The sequence below is a fragment of the Aphelocoma coerulescens genome, chromosome 4A (assembly GCF_041296385.1).
Source record: "Aphelocoma coerulescens isolate FSJ_1873_10779 chromosome 4A, UR_Acoe_1.0, whole genome shotgun sequence".
NCBI classification, from domain to species: domain Eukaryota; kingdom Metazoa; phylum Chordata; class Aves; order Passeriformes; family Corvidae; genus Aphelocoma; species Aphelocoma coerulescens.
Window position 1 is genome coordinate 10,280,873 of NC_091018.1, and position 12,395 is coordinate 10,293,267.

General features: G+C 46.8%; 1 protein-coding gene across 7 annotated transcripts in view; it reads right to left on the reverse strand.

Annotated features, from left to right (window-relative positions):
* IL1RAPL2 (interleukin 1 receptor accessory protein like 2) overlaps nucleotides 1–12,112 on the reverse strand; it is a 390,566-nt gene extending 378,454 nt beyond the window's left edge. Inside the window, exons 1-3 of one of the 7 annotated variants that reach the window (XM_069015261.1) lie at nucleotides 7,167–7,253; nucleotides 5,854–5,999; nucleotides 4,795–4,904 (exon numbers count right to left, since the gene is read on the reverse strand). The gene's annotated coding sequence lies outside the window, so the exon portion shown is untranslated. Of the gene's footprint in view, nucleotides 1–4,794; nucleotides 4,905–5,323; nucleotides 5,378–5,853; nucleotides 6,000–6,454; nucleotides 6,533–7,166; nucleotides 7,254–8,201; nucleotides 8,244–8,585; nucleotides 8,751–12,002 lie in introns of those variants that run through there. The other 6 variants (XM_069015262.1, XM_069015264.1, XM_069015265.1 and 3 more) reach the window with 6 other exon arrangements.
* Between the last annotated feature and the right edge of the window lie 283 nt (nucleotides 12,113–12,395).

Genomic DNA, 12,395 nt, shown 5'->3' on the forward strand with positions numbered 1-12,395 from the left:
CTCCTCTGTTGAAACGCCCTTCACCTCTGTTGAAAAACTTATTTCTTCCACCTGAATCCTAAGAAAACAGAGCTTGGGAAATTGCTGTTTCCCATTTCCTTCATGTACTGCCTGCTGTCTTTCCAGCACCCACTTCAGCTCACATGGCTTCTGGGACTCAAAGGAACTTCAAGTGACAAGGTTAGAAGGAGGCACTTAGAAACGAGAAGAAAATCAGAGCATTAATATTTTGCACAAAACCCAGCACTGAGATTCCCAAGTTCACGCTTTAATTATAATTTAGCTTTGCTCTAATTCATACCACAAGCTTTGTTTATGCAGTGCTCCTTTTTAAAAGGAAACAAGAAAAGAAAAGCAGTGCATGTGCACTCAGGCACACATCTGTGCACAAGCTGAGATCTGCTGACACACCGTGAGGCTTTGTAGGTTCTGGTTTCTCCACAGAAGCTGTGATGCAGAAGGCACTCATTAAAAACAGCGACCCACCTCTTTAGTGATTTCCAATTGTCAGGTTTTGTTCCTCAGATATCTCACAAAAATAAATTACTGCTTTCACCCCCCCCCCACAAAGGATGAAATGACAACAGTAATTCTTTCGTTGTCTTTACAACAGGCGAGATGGTGAGTCCTGTTCTTTTCTTTTCAAACCATTTCCCCACTCCACTTTTTAAGGCTTTAAATTTTAATATGACCTCACTCTCAGGTCTTCTCTTTTGCCAACATACCACACTGAGCTGTTTATTACTAAAAGATTTTCAGCCTATATAATATGTTGGTTGGAAGCAATCCACAATGGGCACCAGTTCATTTTTGTTGATAGCTGAAACATAAACAAAAAATACTTAAGATCAGAGATGCATGCTAGCTGAAATAATGTATCTTTAGCTCTACTTGATACAGGCCATGCAGCGTTCTTCGCTCTGCTGCTCAATGAGCATCAAAGAATATTTCATTTTGCCTAATTCATTGTGCATCTTCACCATCATAACCAGCCACTTAAGTTGTCTAAATACACAAGGAACATTAATTCTACAAGGCAGTGTGCATTCAGCATTTGTCTTGCAGGATTTAAGTCTCCACTGGACTCAGGTCCTTAACTACACTCACATCTGCCTCATTTTCCTTGTTCAGCTGAAATTTAAAGAGAAATTTTAAAATGAGGGAAGCATGGTGTGCCTGCACAACACAGTGCTTGTGTTATGCAAATTGGAAGTAAACAGCAACAATAAGACAACATCTAAACTGTTTGGGATTATTACTGGCTCAGCAGTGTATCACCTGCATGACAGTAATACAAGGAAAAAGCAAGGTCTTGTCCTGACAAAGCAAAGGGAACCCACAGTTAAATACTGACAAGGTTGTAATACTTACCTGTAATGATTCCCCTAAAGGCTGGGTGCAAAAGAAAAGGAAAAAAACCTAAAACTCACAGATCTTCTCTGATGTGAAGGGAATAAACTCAGAATTGTATCAGTTATTTCAGAAGAAACAAACAGCATCACCCCTTTGGTGCTAACACCAAGGTTTTGTTTGAAAAGATTGTAACGCTTCCACTAAAAGATTAAATATCTTCCAAATGGAACTATAGAAGATACCAAGTGCAGAATCAAAGTTTCAAAAAGCATTTTACAGTGTAACAGAGAAACAAAAAAAGGGGCTTTAGTGCCAAGCACAAAAGAAAAATACTGCGGATGGCCAACACCCCATAACTTCCCCCATTAATATGTCCGGCTGCAGAGTGTAGAAGTGACTTTAGTTATGGTAAAGTGGCTGTCAGACTCAACACTGAGCAAACTGCTGGCTTGCCCTGTAGAGAAAACCCTGCAAGAATTAACACAAAAACCTTTTCTTACAAGAATTTTATGATCCAACAGCTGCTTGAAATAGTGCTCATTTATGGAGGAAAAAAAGAAAAAAAAAAAAGAAAAAGCAGGAAATGGGAAAATCCCCTGAAATATTCCAAGTATAGATAAAGATTACAATATCTATAGCATCAAAACACTAAAAAGAGTGATGAGCATACGATACACGCATGCATCTAAATTGCTACTAAGAAAATTCGATTAAAATCTAAGCAGCCCATCTTAACAGATTTGTAAACCAGAAGAACTAGGGCTACTCAGCACTGACTAGCAGATGGAGTTCTATCAGCTCACACCACACACTGACCTTGATTCCCTAAGCAACTCACACAGAATTCAAGTTCATTATATCTTCAAACTAGATTTTAAATCCCTGAATCGTACTCGCCCCTCATTGCAGCAGCTCCTGCACTCGGAAACATAGGAAGCAACTGTAAGGAGGAACGAGAATGACAAAGGAGTGAGAAAGTTAGCTACTGGTTTTTAAGCCTCATGCCCAGCTGCACCATCAGTGATGTACTGATTCAGCACTACCCTGGATTCTAGAGAGAACTACTGTTCAGCTTTAACATTGCAATATTCTAACTGTACATCCTAGGATAGATGGATATGTGTGTCCAGTATCACAGCTTTTAAGTTCGAGTAGTCCAGGCCTTTTACAGACATTCAAAGTGAAATTCATGTTGTGGGAGGAGGATTACAGCTGTACTGCAAGCCCTCATGGTTTATGAGGTCAACATAATGGATCAATTAATTTACAGCCTTTTCTTCCCCCTAGAGTAGAAGCTATTAATACACTACATATATTTACTCCTGCAGATTGTGGTTTAATCAATACAGTACTTCAGGCAACATGAAGTACTGTAGGAAATGTAAAGACCCTCAGAGCCAGAGTTTAGGTTTACAAAGTGGGGCTTAGCCTCTCACCACCTTGCAGAAGTACTTAAAAGCTTACAGAAAAGCCCACTGGGGGAGAGAAGAAAATATGAAGACAATCTACTCTTGGAAAGCTAAACATGTACACTAGCATTGAGGAAAGGGGAGAGATTTTAAGAATAATCTTAAATCAGCCTAAATCCTAGAACTGATGCAGTTACAGCAGGAAGTTCCCAATGCAGAGCAAGGTGCAGCAGTAATCACAGCCATTTGAGGGGAGAGAGAAGCCCCAGACGTGGGTGACCACATATGCTTCTCAAAGCTGAAAAGGTTTCTGGGCACTGTCCCAGGATGGCAAATTTCTTCTGAGCTGAGACAAACTCAGAGGCTATTCTCAGACCCAGCCCAGCTAGCCTGCCCTGGACTGTGGAAAAGCCCTGCTCAGGAAAAAAGGACTCTGACTCCTGTTTTTCAGATCTCTTGAGTGAAAAAAAAACCAAGTTGCTGATGTGAACTCTTAGGCTTAGAGTCACTGATAAACCCCATAAATTCCAGAAAAACCGTGGCTGCACATGACTCCAGCTCTTCAGTTGCTGACACCCACAACAAACACCACTGCTCAGGTCATGGCCCTTTCCTCCTGAGTGCTTTAGATGGCCCTGCCAGCGATCACAGGTCCTCACCACAGAGCCTCAACTACAAAAGGAGAAAACATTTCAGATTAAGAGATGAGAAAAGACCATTCCCACCCACACCAATTTCACTCACTGCTCTCTGCTCTTATATCAATAAGGAAGTCTGTCCAATTCGCAGCTGCCTACACAGGAGCATTATTAAGCCAAAAGATTAGATGCTTTGCTTCTTTCATATTCATTCTAACCCTGCTCCCCAAGCAGCTTTTGCAGAAAAGCTATTAAAAAGGGAGAGAGACAGTTCAAAGGGAGGTCTCAATCCTGAAAGATAGCATATCCCTCCTCTTTCCCCCCACACCACTTCTCCTGCTCCCCCTGTGTTCCTCAAGGCTCGTTACAGAGGTGCTCAGCACCAACAGAACTAGATTTTAGACTGGGCTGCCATCTGCATGCTGAAATGTTCCCTGCTTTTACAGAGCCTTTAAAACAGGCCTCTTTCCAAGACCGCACAGCAGAAAGACTACAGCTGAAACTGTCAGCTGTATTGACTTTATCCCTGCTCTTATATACACCCATAGGTCTGCAATATTAACAAAGTAACAATATTTGCACTATTCATAGCAAATCTGGTCCACTTTCACTCCTGCACATTAATGAAACAGGCTCTGTGAAAATACAATTCTGCATGCAATGTGCTTAGAAATTCATTCCTTGATCTCATCTGTGGCCACACACTTCCCTAACTAATATATAATGCTCAAAGAAGACAGAATGAACAGGAAAAGATGACATACCAGCTTGTCAGGTTTCTTATAAAACACTCATCTACAGTTTTCCACTTAGAAAACACAGTTCCAGATAAGCCAGACACAGCACTTTGCCATCAGAAGAGGCAAGTTGCTTTCACTGAACGCAGCACCATCTCAGTTCCTCAGTTCCTTAGAGTGATAAACATATTCTTGATGAGGATTTTTTCTTTCCTTACATAACCAGAGACTGGACTTTACATATATGTATTGCCACATCTGTCTGAGTGAAAATAAGAATTTAATAAAGCAATCGAAGAAACAACATCCCCTCAGAATTTGATAGCCATGAGAAACTGCTAATAGAATAGTACTTTGACACATTTTATGGAAATCTTGAAAACAATGGAGTTTTGCTCTGATGTAGCCAAAATAAAAGTAAAATACATATTTTATGTGCCCTGAATTATTATATTGCTCTATTAAATAGACATCCTTGTTAATTAACTGTTACATAAAACAAAGAGAAGAGGGGTGGAAGGAATTTTCTGTAGTCCTTTTGGGGCTGAAAGGATTAGCCAAAACCCCACAGAAATTTCTAACACACAGTCTCTCTCACCAGCTTTGTTACTGAATATAACACATCCTCAGTCCTCCACCAATTCCAAGGGGGTTTACCTGGATCTAGTACCAGATGCCAGAGGAAACCCTCACCATCAAAGCTAGCAAAAAGATTCTCCTTATTCTCATCAAGGGCAGGATCTCTTCTCTCTGTTTTCTTTTCAAGGCTGTTTAAAGAAAGATTTATTTTTAGTTGGACATCCTGAAAAGCAGATTGCCTCTTAAAGTGCCTCTTTGTTTTGTGATACACTTTAAATGTTCACTTTCCCTTCTAGCACTAAAAGAGCTCCTGATAAATAGCTCAGACTCTCATTGTTTAAGAAAGGCTTAGAAATTAGGAGCAGACACAGTTTCCCATACAGCTCTTTAAGAATGTTTAACAATTGTTCATAATTTAGCATTCCTTGATATTTTCAGCTTGAGCCTCAGTTTGAAGTGAGACATTACTCAGAGCCTGAATGTTTCAGAGAGCAGAAAAAGTCCATACACTATAAACGCTTTATTTGTACTTCTCACAGCGAGTACAACTTCCCTCAGACACACAGGTCAAGGCCACCAGCCCCAGCCATCCCTGGCAGCTTCCCACCTCAGCCAGCAGGGACAACTGGCTGCACATGCTCCTTGGAACTTTTCCTCCACTTCTGGTCCCACAAGGGCATCACAACTCAGGGCATAGAAAATGTTGAACAGCCTCTCCCTTCCAAATGCCACATAGAAGACACTGGTCTCCACAGCTTTAAGTGATTACTACAACATGTATTTTTCTCTCCCCAGGAAACAGCTGAGAACAGTAATGGAAAAAAATTACTCTCCCTATGCAAATCAACCAAATCCCCTTACAGGAGCATCCCATCCAGACAGCCTGGATGCTCCAGTCCTCTCCAAGCAGGCAGAGCATCCCAAGAGGTACAGGCCTCACATGCTGTCCCCATTCCCTCCTCCTTGTTCTCCAGCAGCCTATCTGCATCTCTGCTGGGTTCCTCACACACACTGCCTCCAGCAGCTGCACGACACCTCCAGACACACACACTCCTAAACCCTCCATGGCTCAAGCTTATCCCACAGTGGCACAGCAGAACACCCACAAGATCCTGAGACCAGCAAGTGTGCTCCTACCTGCCTCCACTTCCAAACTCCTCTGCAGCCACATCCAGGCTTAAGGCTGCCAAGTCCAGTTTCTTCTGAGGCCCAGGCCTCCAGCCTCCATCAAATCTTCCTCCTCCTTCTCCCACACCACCAATCCCTGCCTGATCAGAAGTGATCTGTGAAACAAAAACAGCCCTTCTGCTGAGCTCACCTTCACCATACCAGGCTATGAATGCCTCCTCATCCTTTCAGGCTCTTTTTTGATCTGACTTCTTTTTGGAGAGTGGTCAGTCCCCCCACATTGGTTTCCAACAGCTTCAGCTACTGCACTGCTTCAAAGTGCAACCACCAGATTGGCAGCTCTGAAAATTAAAAGGCTTTCCATTGCTCTGTGAGATACAGAGCGGTTCAGACAACACTGGCTGATGCCATTCGTGCACTGAGGCTCCAGCAATTGTGTCGCATCCACTAAAATTGACTCAAGCTGGCTAAGTGCATTAATGTGGCACACCTAGCCTGCCTTCCTACCTCTTGTGCAAGCAAATCTTCCTCCCTTTTCCCTCCACCCTCCCCGCCCCCCCCCACCATTTAACTGCTAAAGCATCAATCATCAAACAAGTTGAAGAAAAACCTCCTATGAGCTTCCAGGTACCGTGAAAGGAAAAGGGTGTGCTACAGAGAACTCCTGAGCCCTAAAAATGGAACAATCAAAGATTCATCTCTCTCTCCTATGCTCACCTGCAGCCCAAGCAGGTGCGAGAGTATAAGGAAGTCTTGCTATCAGCTAACAACCCTGAATGTTCCCAGCTGACCACCCCTCCTCAATGCCCAGGAGCAAGCAAGAAGTGCACGCACACCCATACACACAGGATACGTGCTTTCTACCCTTGGTCACCAGCTAGAAAGCTTTAGTTCAGGAGAGGAAGGTCTCCCTTCGCAGACTCAGATCTGGAGCATGCTGGAGGTGCAAGCTGCTGCCTAGCAACACAAGCACTCTGCAGGGAGGTCGGCCCAAGCCCCCGTCCTCCCACTGCAAGAGGTCTCCTGTGCCCAGAGAAACATCCTCAGAAGGGTGCAATCCTTAGTAATTTCTCAGAAAGCCATCCTGCGCATCACCACTTACAACCCCTGATGAATCAGAGACTCGCTCCTGAAGACCACTGCCTGTGTCTTGGTGAACTACCAGAACTCTCCACTTCTCATGCCCACTGCACATGCATTACACCCCGCTAGCTTAGGGAGCCCAAAATCCCAAATCGCTGCGTGTCCCACTATCTCTCTTGCAGTCAACTCCACTGCAAAGCAAGCGCTTCACTCGCTATCAGCTTCCACCCCAGACTTACCTCCTGCCTCGGGTCTGGCATGAGCAAAGCTTTTCAGACACCATGTCCCCATCAAGGCTGGCCCGCTCCTGCCTCCGGCGGGAACCCCCTTCCCATGCACTACGCAGAAGCAGGGCAACCAGTCACCTGCTCTTACGGACGCCACAGAAAGCCACGCAGCTGCACAGGTTTAGCCCCGACGAGAATCAACACCCCCTTTTTGGCACGGACAGGAAGCGTTTGGGGCGAATGAGTGCCTGTCTCGGGCGTGAATGCAACAGCCACACTCACACAGTGCCTGGGCACCGTGAAACTGCTCTTCCTCGCAGCCCTTCCTGCTCCCGAGCCCACAGCAGCTCACCTCGCCTGCCTCCACCACTAACAATTCCCTGAAAAACCTCAAATCTACCTGCACTCTGGTAGTAATATTGTAACATCCATAGACCAGACATACAGGCTAAAAATATGTTATTGTTTTATAAATAATCAGGATAAAACCAAGAGAGTATTAACACTGCCGAGGAGCACTACAAAGTCCTGGCTTCTACCACAGCTGGTTTTCCCTCACGGTACAAACCAAGTTTAGGTGTTAACCCAACAGCCGCAGAAATTGCCAAAAGTACACAGACCTTACTACAACTTTGAGAAACCGCAGCTTACAGTATTTCCACCAAAAACTTTTGATTTGAATCCTAGAAGAGATAGCAGTCCAGGGACAGGCTCTCTGAATACAGCCGCTGAATCCAAGCCACTTGAGAAATGTCTGGTGCCTTTCAGCATATTTCCATCAGACTCCAAAGGAAACCAGAGCAGCTTTATTGTCACTGAACTTTCAGAGGCAAACAGAGGTTTCAAGTCCCACTGTTCAGCACCCACCACAGTACCCCCGAAGCAGCCAAACCTCCAAAGCACCGGCACCTCTTCAACAGACTCCACCGAGCTGCAACATCCCAAAAGGCAACTGCTCCCGTGTTTTTATTTTAAATCCCCGGCAGTAACACTTTTCCCGGGAAGCCCCGCATGCGTTCGCGAGGCTAAGAGACCCTCGGTACCAACCGAGACTCCCCACTCCGTGACAGAAAATATTCCCGGCCCCTCCAACAGCAGCAGGGCTCGATACAGGGAGCGGCGGAGGGACCGCGCCGGCACAGACGGCTCTGGCCCGGTGGATCCGCTCCGAGACCGGCGGCGCCGGGACGGAGAGCCGGAGCTGCGGCGGTCCCTGCCCGGAGCCCCTCGGGAGCGCCCCGGCACCAGAGGGACCCCGGGCTCCCTCCGCCTGCCCCGGAGCTGCGGGAGGGACGCGGCAGCAGCTGCACTTCAGCCTCGTCCCGCGCGCGGCGGCACCGAGGAGGGACGAACTTTTCTTTTTCCGAGGGAATTTTTTATTTTTAATAAAAGAAGGGAACTGCCACGAGAAGCGCCGCGCGCAGGGCTCACCTCCCCAGCAGCTCCCCTCTAGGGCTCCATGCCGGCGGGCTGCGGACGTCCCCCGCCGCGCTAGCAGTGGGAGAGCGGCTGCCGACCGTGCTGCGCCGGGGCGGGCCACGGCCCGTGTGCGCGGGGCGCAGCTCCGGGAGCGGCCGCTGGCGCCGGCCGGGTCGGGCGCAGCCGCTGCGCGGGGCGCGGAGCGGGCCCGGAGCCACGGCCCCGCGCGCGCCAGGTGCGCCCGCCCGCCCCGCGCAGCGCCGCGCGAGCAGCAGCGCCTCCTGGCGGCCGCGCCTCGGCCCTGCACCCCCTGCCCGGCACCGCCGCGGCCCCGCCCGCACCGCGCCCGGGGCGGGCAAAGGAGCCCCCAGCGCCCCGTCAGGGCCCGACGGGGAAGGGACTGGCAAGGGAGCCGTGCGGCCGCGCACGCGGCTCCGATCTCGGCAGAAGAAATGGCCAAGAGAGGGATGGAGGGCGCGTCAGCAAAGGGCTGCGGAGGGGTCGGTGCCTTACCGGGAGATCTGGCACAGCGCAGACCGAAACGGGCGGCACTGAACAGCTCCGCACCGGGGGCAGCGCACACCGGGGCCAGGGCCGGGGCTCCCCGAGGGTCCCAGGCGAACGCAAACGCCAGGGACCCTTCCGCCCCTGCCCCGGGCAGTGCTGCCCTGGCCTCGGGCTGCCCGCACAGTCGCAGCGGTTTCACTGCAGCGGACAGAGGGACAGCTCGCCCCAGGGGTTACAGCATCTGCGCTGAACGGAGAAGCCGCTTTCAAACCGCTGCACATTTTCACACTATCATTAGCATCAGTTTAACCAGACTGCCTTCAACTGGGCCAGACTAAGTTTCTCTTCCCTAACTCTCCTTCTGACATGGCACATCCATGCTTTCCACAGAATGGTAGTGCTATTTTTAGTTTCCCTGTGCTGCTTTTTATTAACTTTTAAATATCTTAGAATAGCCCCATGCAGAATATAATCTACTGCATTTTGCTCAGATTCACAGGAGGACAGAGTTTTGTCAGGCAACTGAGATACAGGCAGAAAAATCATGGGACAAATTTCTGTAAGTGCACTTCAGGACTTTACAGTGCCGCTGCTTGGCCTGAGTGGTGCTGTGTCACAGAGCATGCAATTGTCACTCCCGCACGTGAGCACTGAGAGGCTGCAAACACTGAGCAACACAGCAGTGAGAAGCTTAAAACATAAACACCAGCCAGCCACAGGAAAGCATCTTCCTCAGGAGACCATCACCAGAGAAATTAGCATCCCCTCAGCATCCTGCCCTCAAGCCAGAGCAGCTGACAAAAGCCAGATCCTGCTCAGTCGTACACTGCTCACCTCAGCTATGCATCAGCATCTTTGCAATTACTGAAGCCAAGAAAACACTCGGCTGTGCTTTTGGGGCTTTATCACATCTGCAGAGCTGACAATTTGAAACATTGTCTTGTTACCTACAGACAAAGCAAATTTGAACTAGATACCATACAAGGATGACAAAAATAGCAGCATTTTTAGGCATTTCTCTGAGTGTGGAAGAGCCAGGAACCATCCTTTAAAGCCTCTGTAGACTCAAGGAGACAGTGCTCAGCCACGTTGTCCTGGAAGGCCAAGAACAACCAAACATGGTGACTTCTCCCAGTCCCAGATCTGGGGAGGACTCAGGCACACTCAAGGTATTCTTACATACAATAAATGAGCAAAACTATTGTAGAGCAGGATTGTGACAAAGATCAATAAACATTTTACTGCCTGTATAATTATTTTAACTAATTTGAAAGAGACAAAACGTTGCCAGGTGACCTCGCTTCTCCAGGTGACAGACTTCACTAAGACACTGAAACCTTTGCTGCACTGAAACCTCTGACTCTTCAGCTACTCTTTCACTTCTCCTGGCACGATTACAGTATAAAAGTGCTATTTTAAAAAATTATTTATCAAGTCACTTACTAAAGTCACTTTTTCAGCTGAATTAAAATGTTTAAATCCTAGAAATAAAACATCTCATGGACTCTGAGATATACAGGTAGGTGAAGATGTATTTAACAATACCTTGGACTTGAACTTTAAATGCATAGATAAAGTGGTATCACTAGAAATTCTTCAGCATTCTATACCAGTCAAGAAACATTAATTATTATGGTCACTATATGAATGTATATATTATTCATTAAAAAAAATAGGGGAGTATACTACTGACTGATTTTTTATTTTTAAAAGTACCTTTGTTTCCCTTATTCTGATGTTTTCCCAACCTACTGTGGAAAATAATCCATTTTACCAACAAGAATAGTATGCTATACAGCTGTCACTCTTTAGGTAGGCTCAGGAGGAAGGCAAAGAGGAATGCGGTATGCATGGAGTTAAATACAGAGCAGAAGAGATCAGCCCTCAGAGGAACTGTAGGAACAGCCTGCCATGCACCAAGCCTTAGGCTTGTTTCTGATGTACCACTGAAGAAGTAGAGAAACCTGCTTTGGCATTTGTTTCTGATCTGTTTTTTGTTTTTTCATGTCTGGTAAAGCAGGTCAGGGACCCCAGCTAAGACCTCCCAGGTGCATGAAAGAAGAGAGAGTTGACCTCAATAAAAATGGGAGAAAGAAAAATTATTCCAACTATCATATCTGTCCATACTAGGGAGGGATGACCAAAAAGACCAGTGAACTTGAGCAATGTCAAGCAGTAAGTCTGTGAAGAGCAAGGAACCAAATACACGACTTCAAACCCCATTTAGTTCTCCAATCCTTGATTTGCTAAATCTCCCCATTTTTCTGCTAACCAAATTATTTCATGATGGGGCATTCTAGGGCTTTAACCCAATGTCAAAGAATTCGGTGAAAAGAATTGTTTTCCACTGATTTCAGTTAGCTTTGAAAGAGTCAGGTAGACTTTCTTAATCAATTTAAATCAATCTATATGTGGACTCACCCACATCCATTACAATTAGATTGTAGCCAAACATCCTTGTCTGACAGCCACCAGCTGAGAATGCTCTCCCAGCTGCTCTTTTCTCACCTCCCAAGGGCTGATGGATCTGCTGCCTGAGTGCCTGGCACTCTGTCCCTCTTCAGTCAAATAGGAAAGGTTTGGTTTGACTTTAAACAGCAGACATTAAAGAGCTTTCACATGAGCAACTTGCTGGGGTACAAGGTGAGCAGCCTCCAGCAGGAAGAAGGTAGTTAAGGAGGCATGAGTTGCCCTTATGAACCCTACCACTAACACAGCTAGTTCCAGAAGGGGCCATCCTCCATGCTGTGCAGTCTTGCCATGAACCCCTGCTGGAGGGGTTTTCAGCCACTGGGAGCTGGTAGAAGGGGGTGTTACCCCACGCGTGCCGACACAAAGAAGCCCAGAGATCAACACTAAAACCCCTCTGGAAGGCGGCACTCAGTGCCCATCACACAATGAAAAAGGAGTAGAGCTCCTCACCCAAAAGGGGCTGTATCTTTCTGTCACTGTTAAGCAGGCACACAAGCGAAGGCAAAGAAGTGAAGAGAGGGGACGCTCCCTATGTGTTCCACACAAGTTTACTCCCGTGAAAAGACAGGGACGAAAAGGCCAATTGGTGGGAGGGTCCAGGAATCTTATAGTGGGTACAGAATAGGCGGGGAAAAGGATCTCAGCCAATGGGATAGAGACAAGCAGGTGGGATTGACAGGAAGGGAACCAATGGGAACAACACATAGGAGGGACTCAGGGAAGGATCCAATGGGGCATCCAGGAACAAAGAACTTTCTAGAACTAATACATATTAAAGAAGGGAAATGAATATACATAACTGCATACATAAAACAAGAAGACAAAATATTAACCAATGAGAGG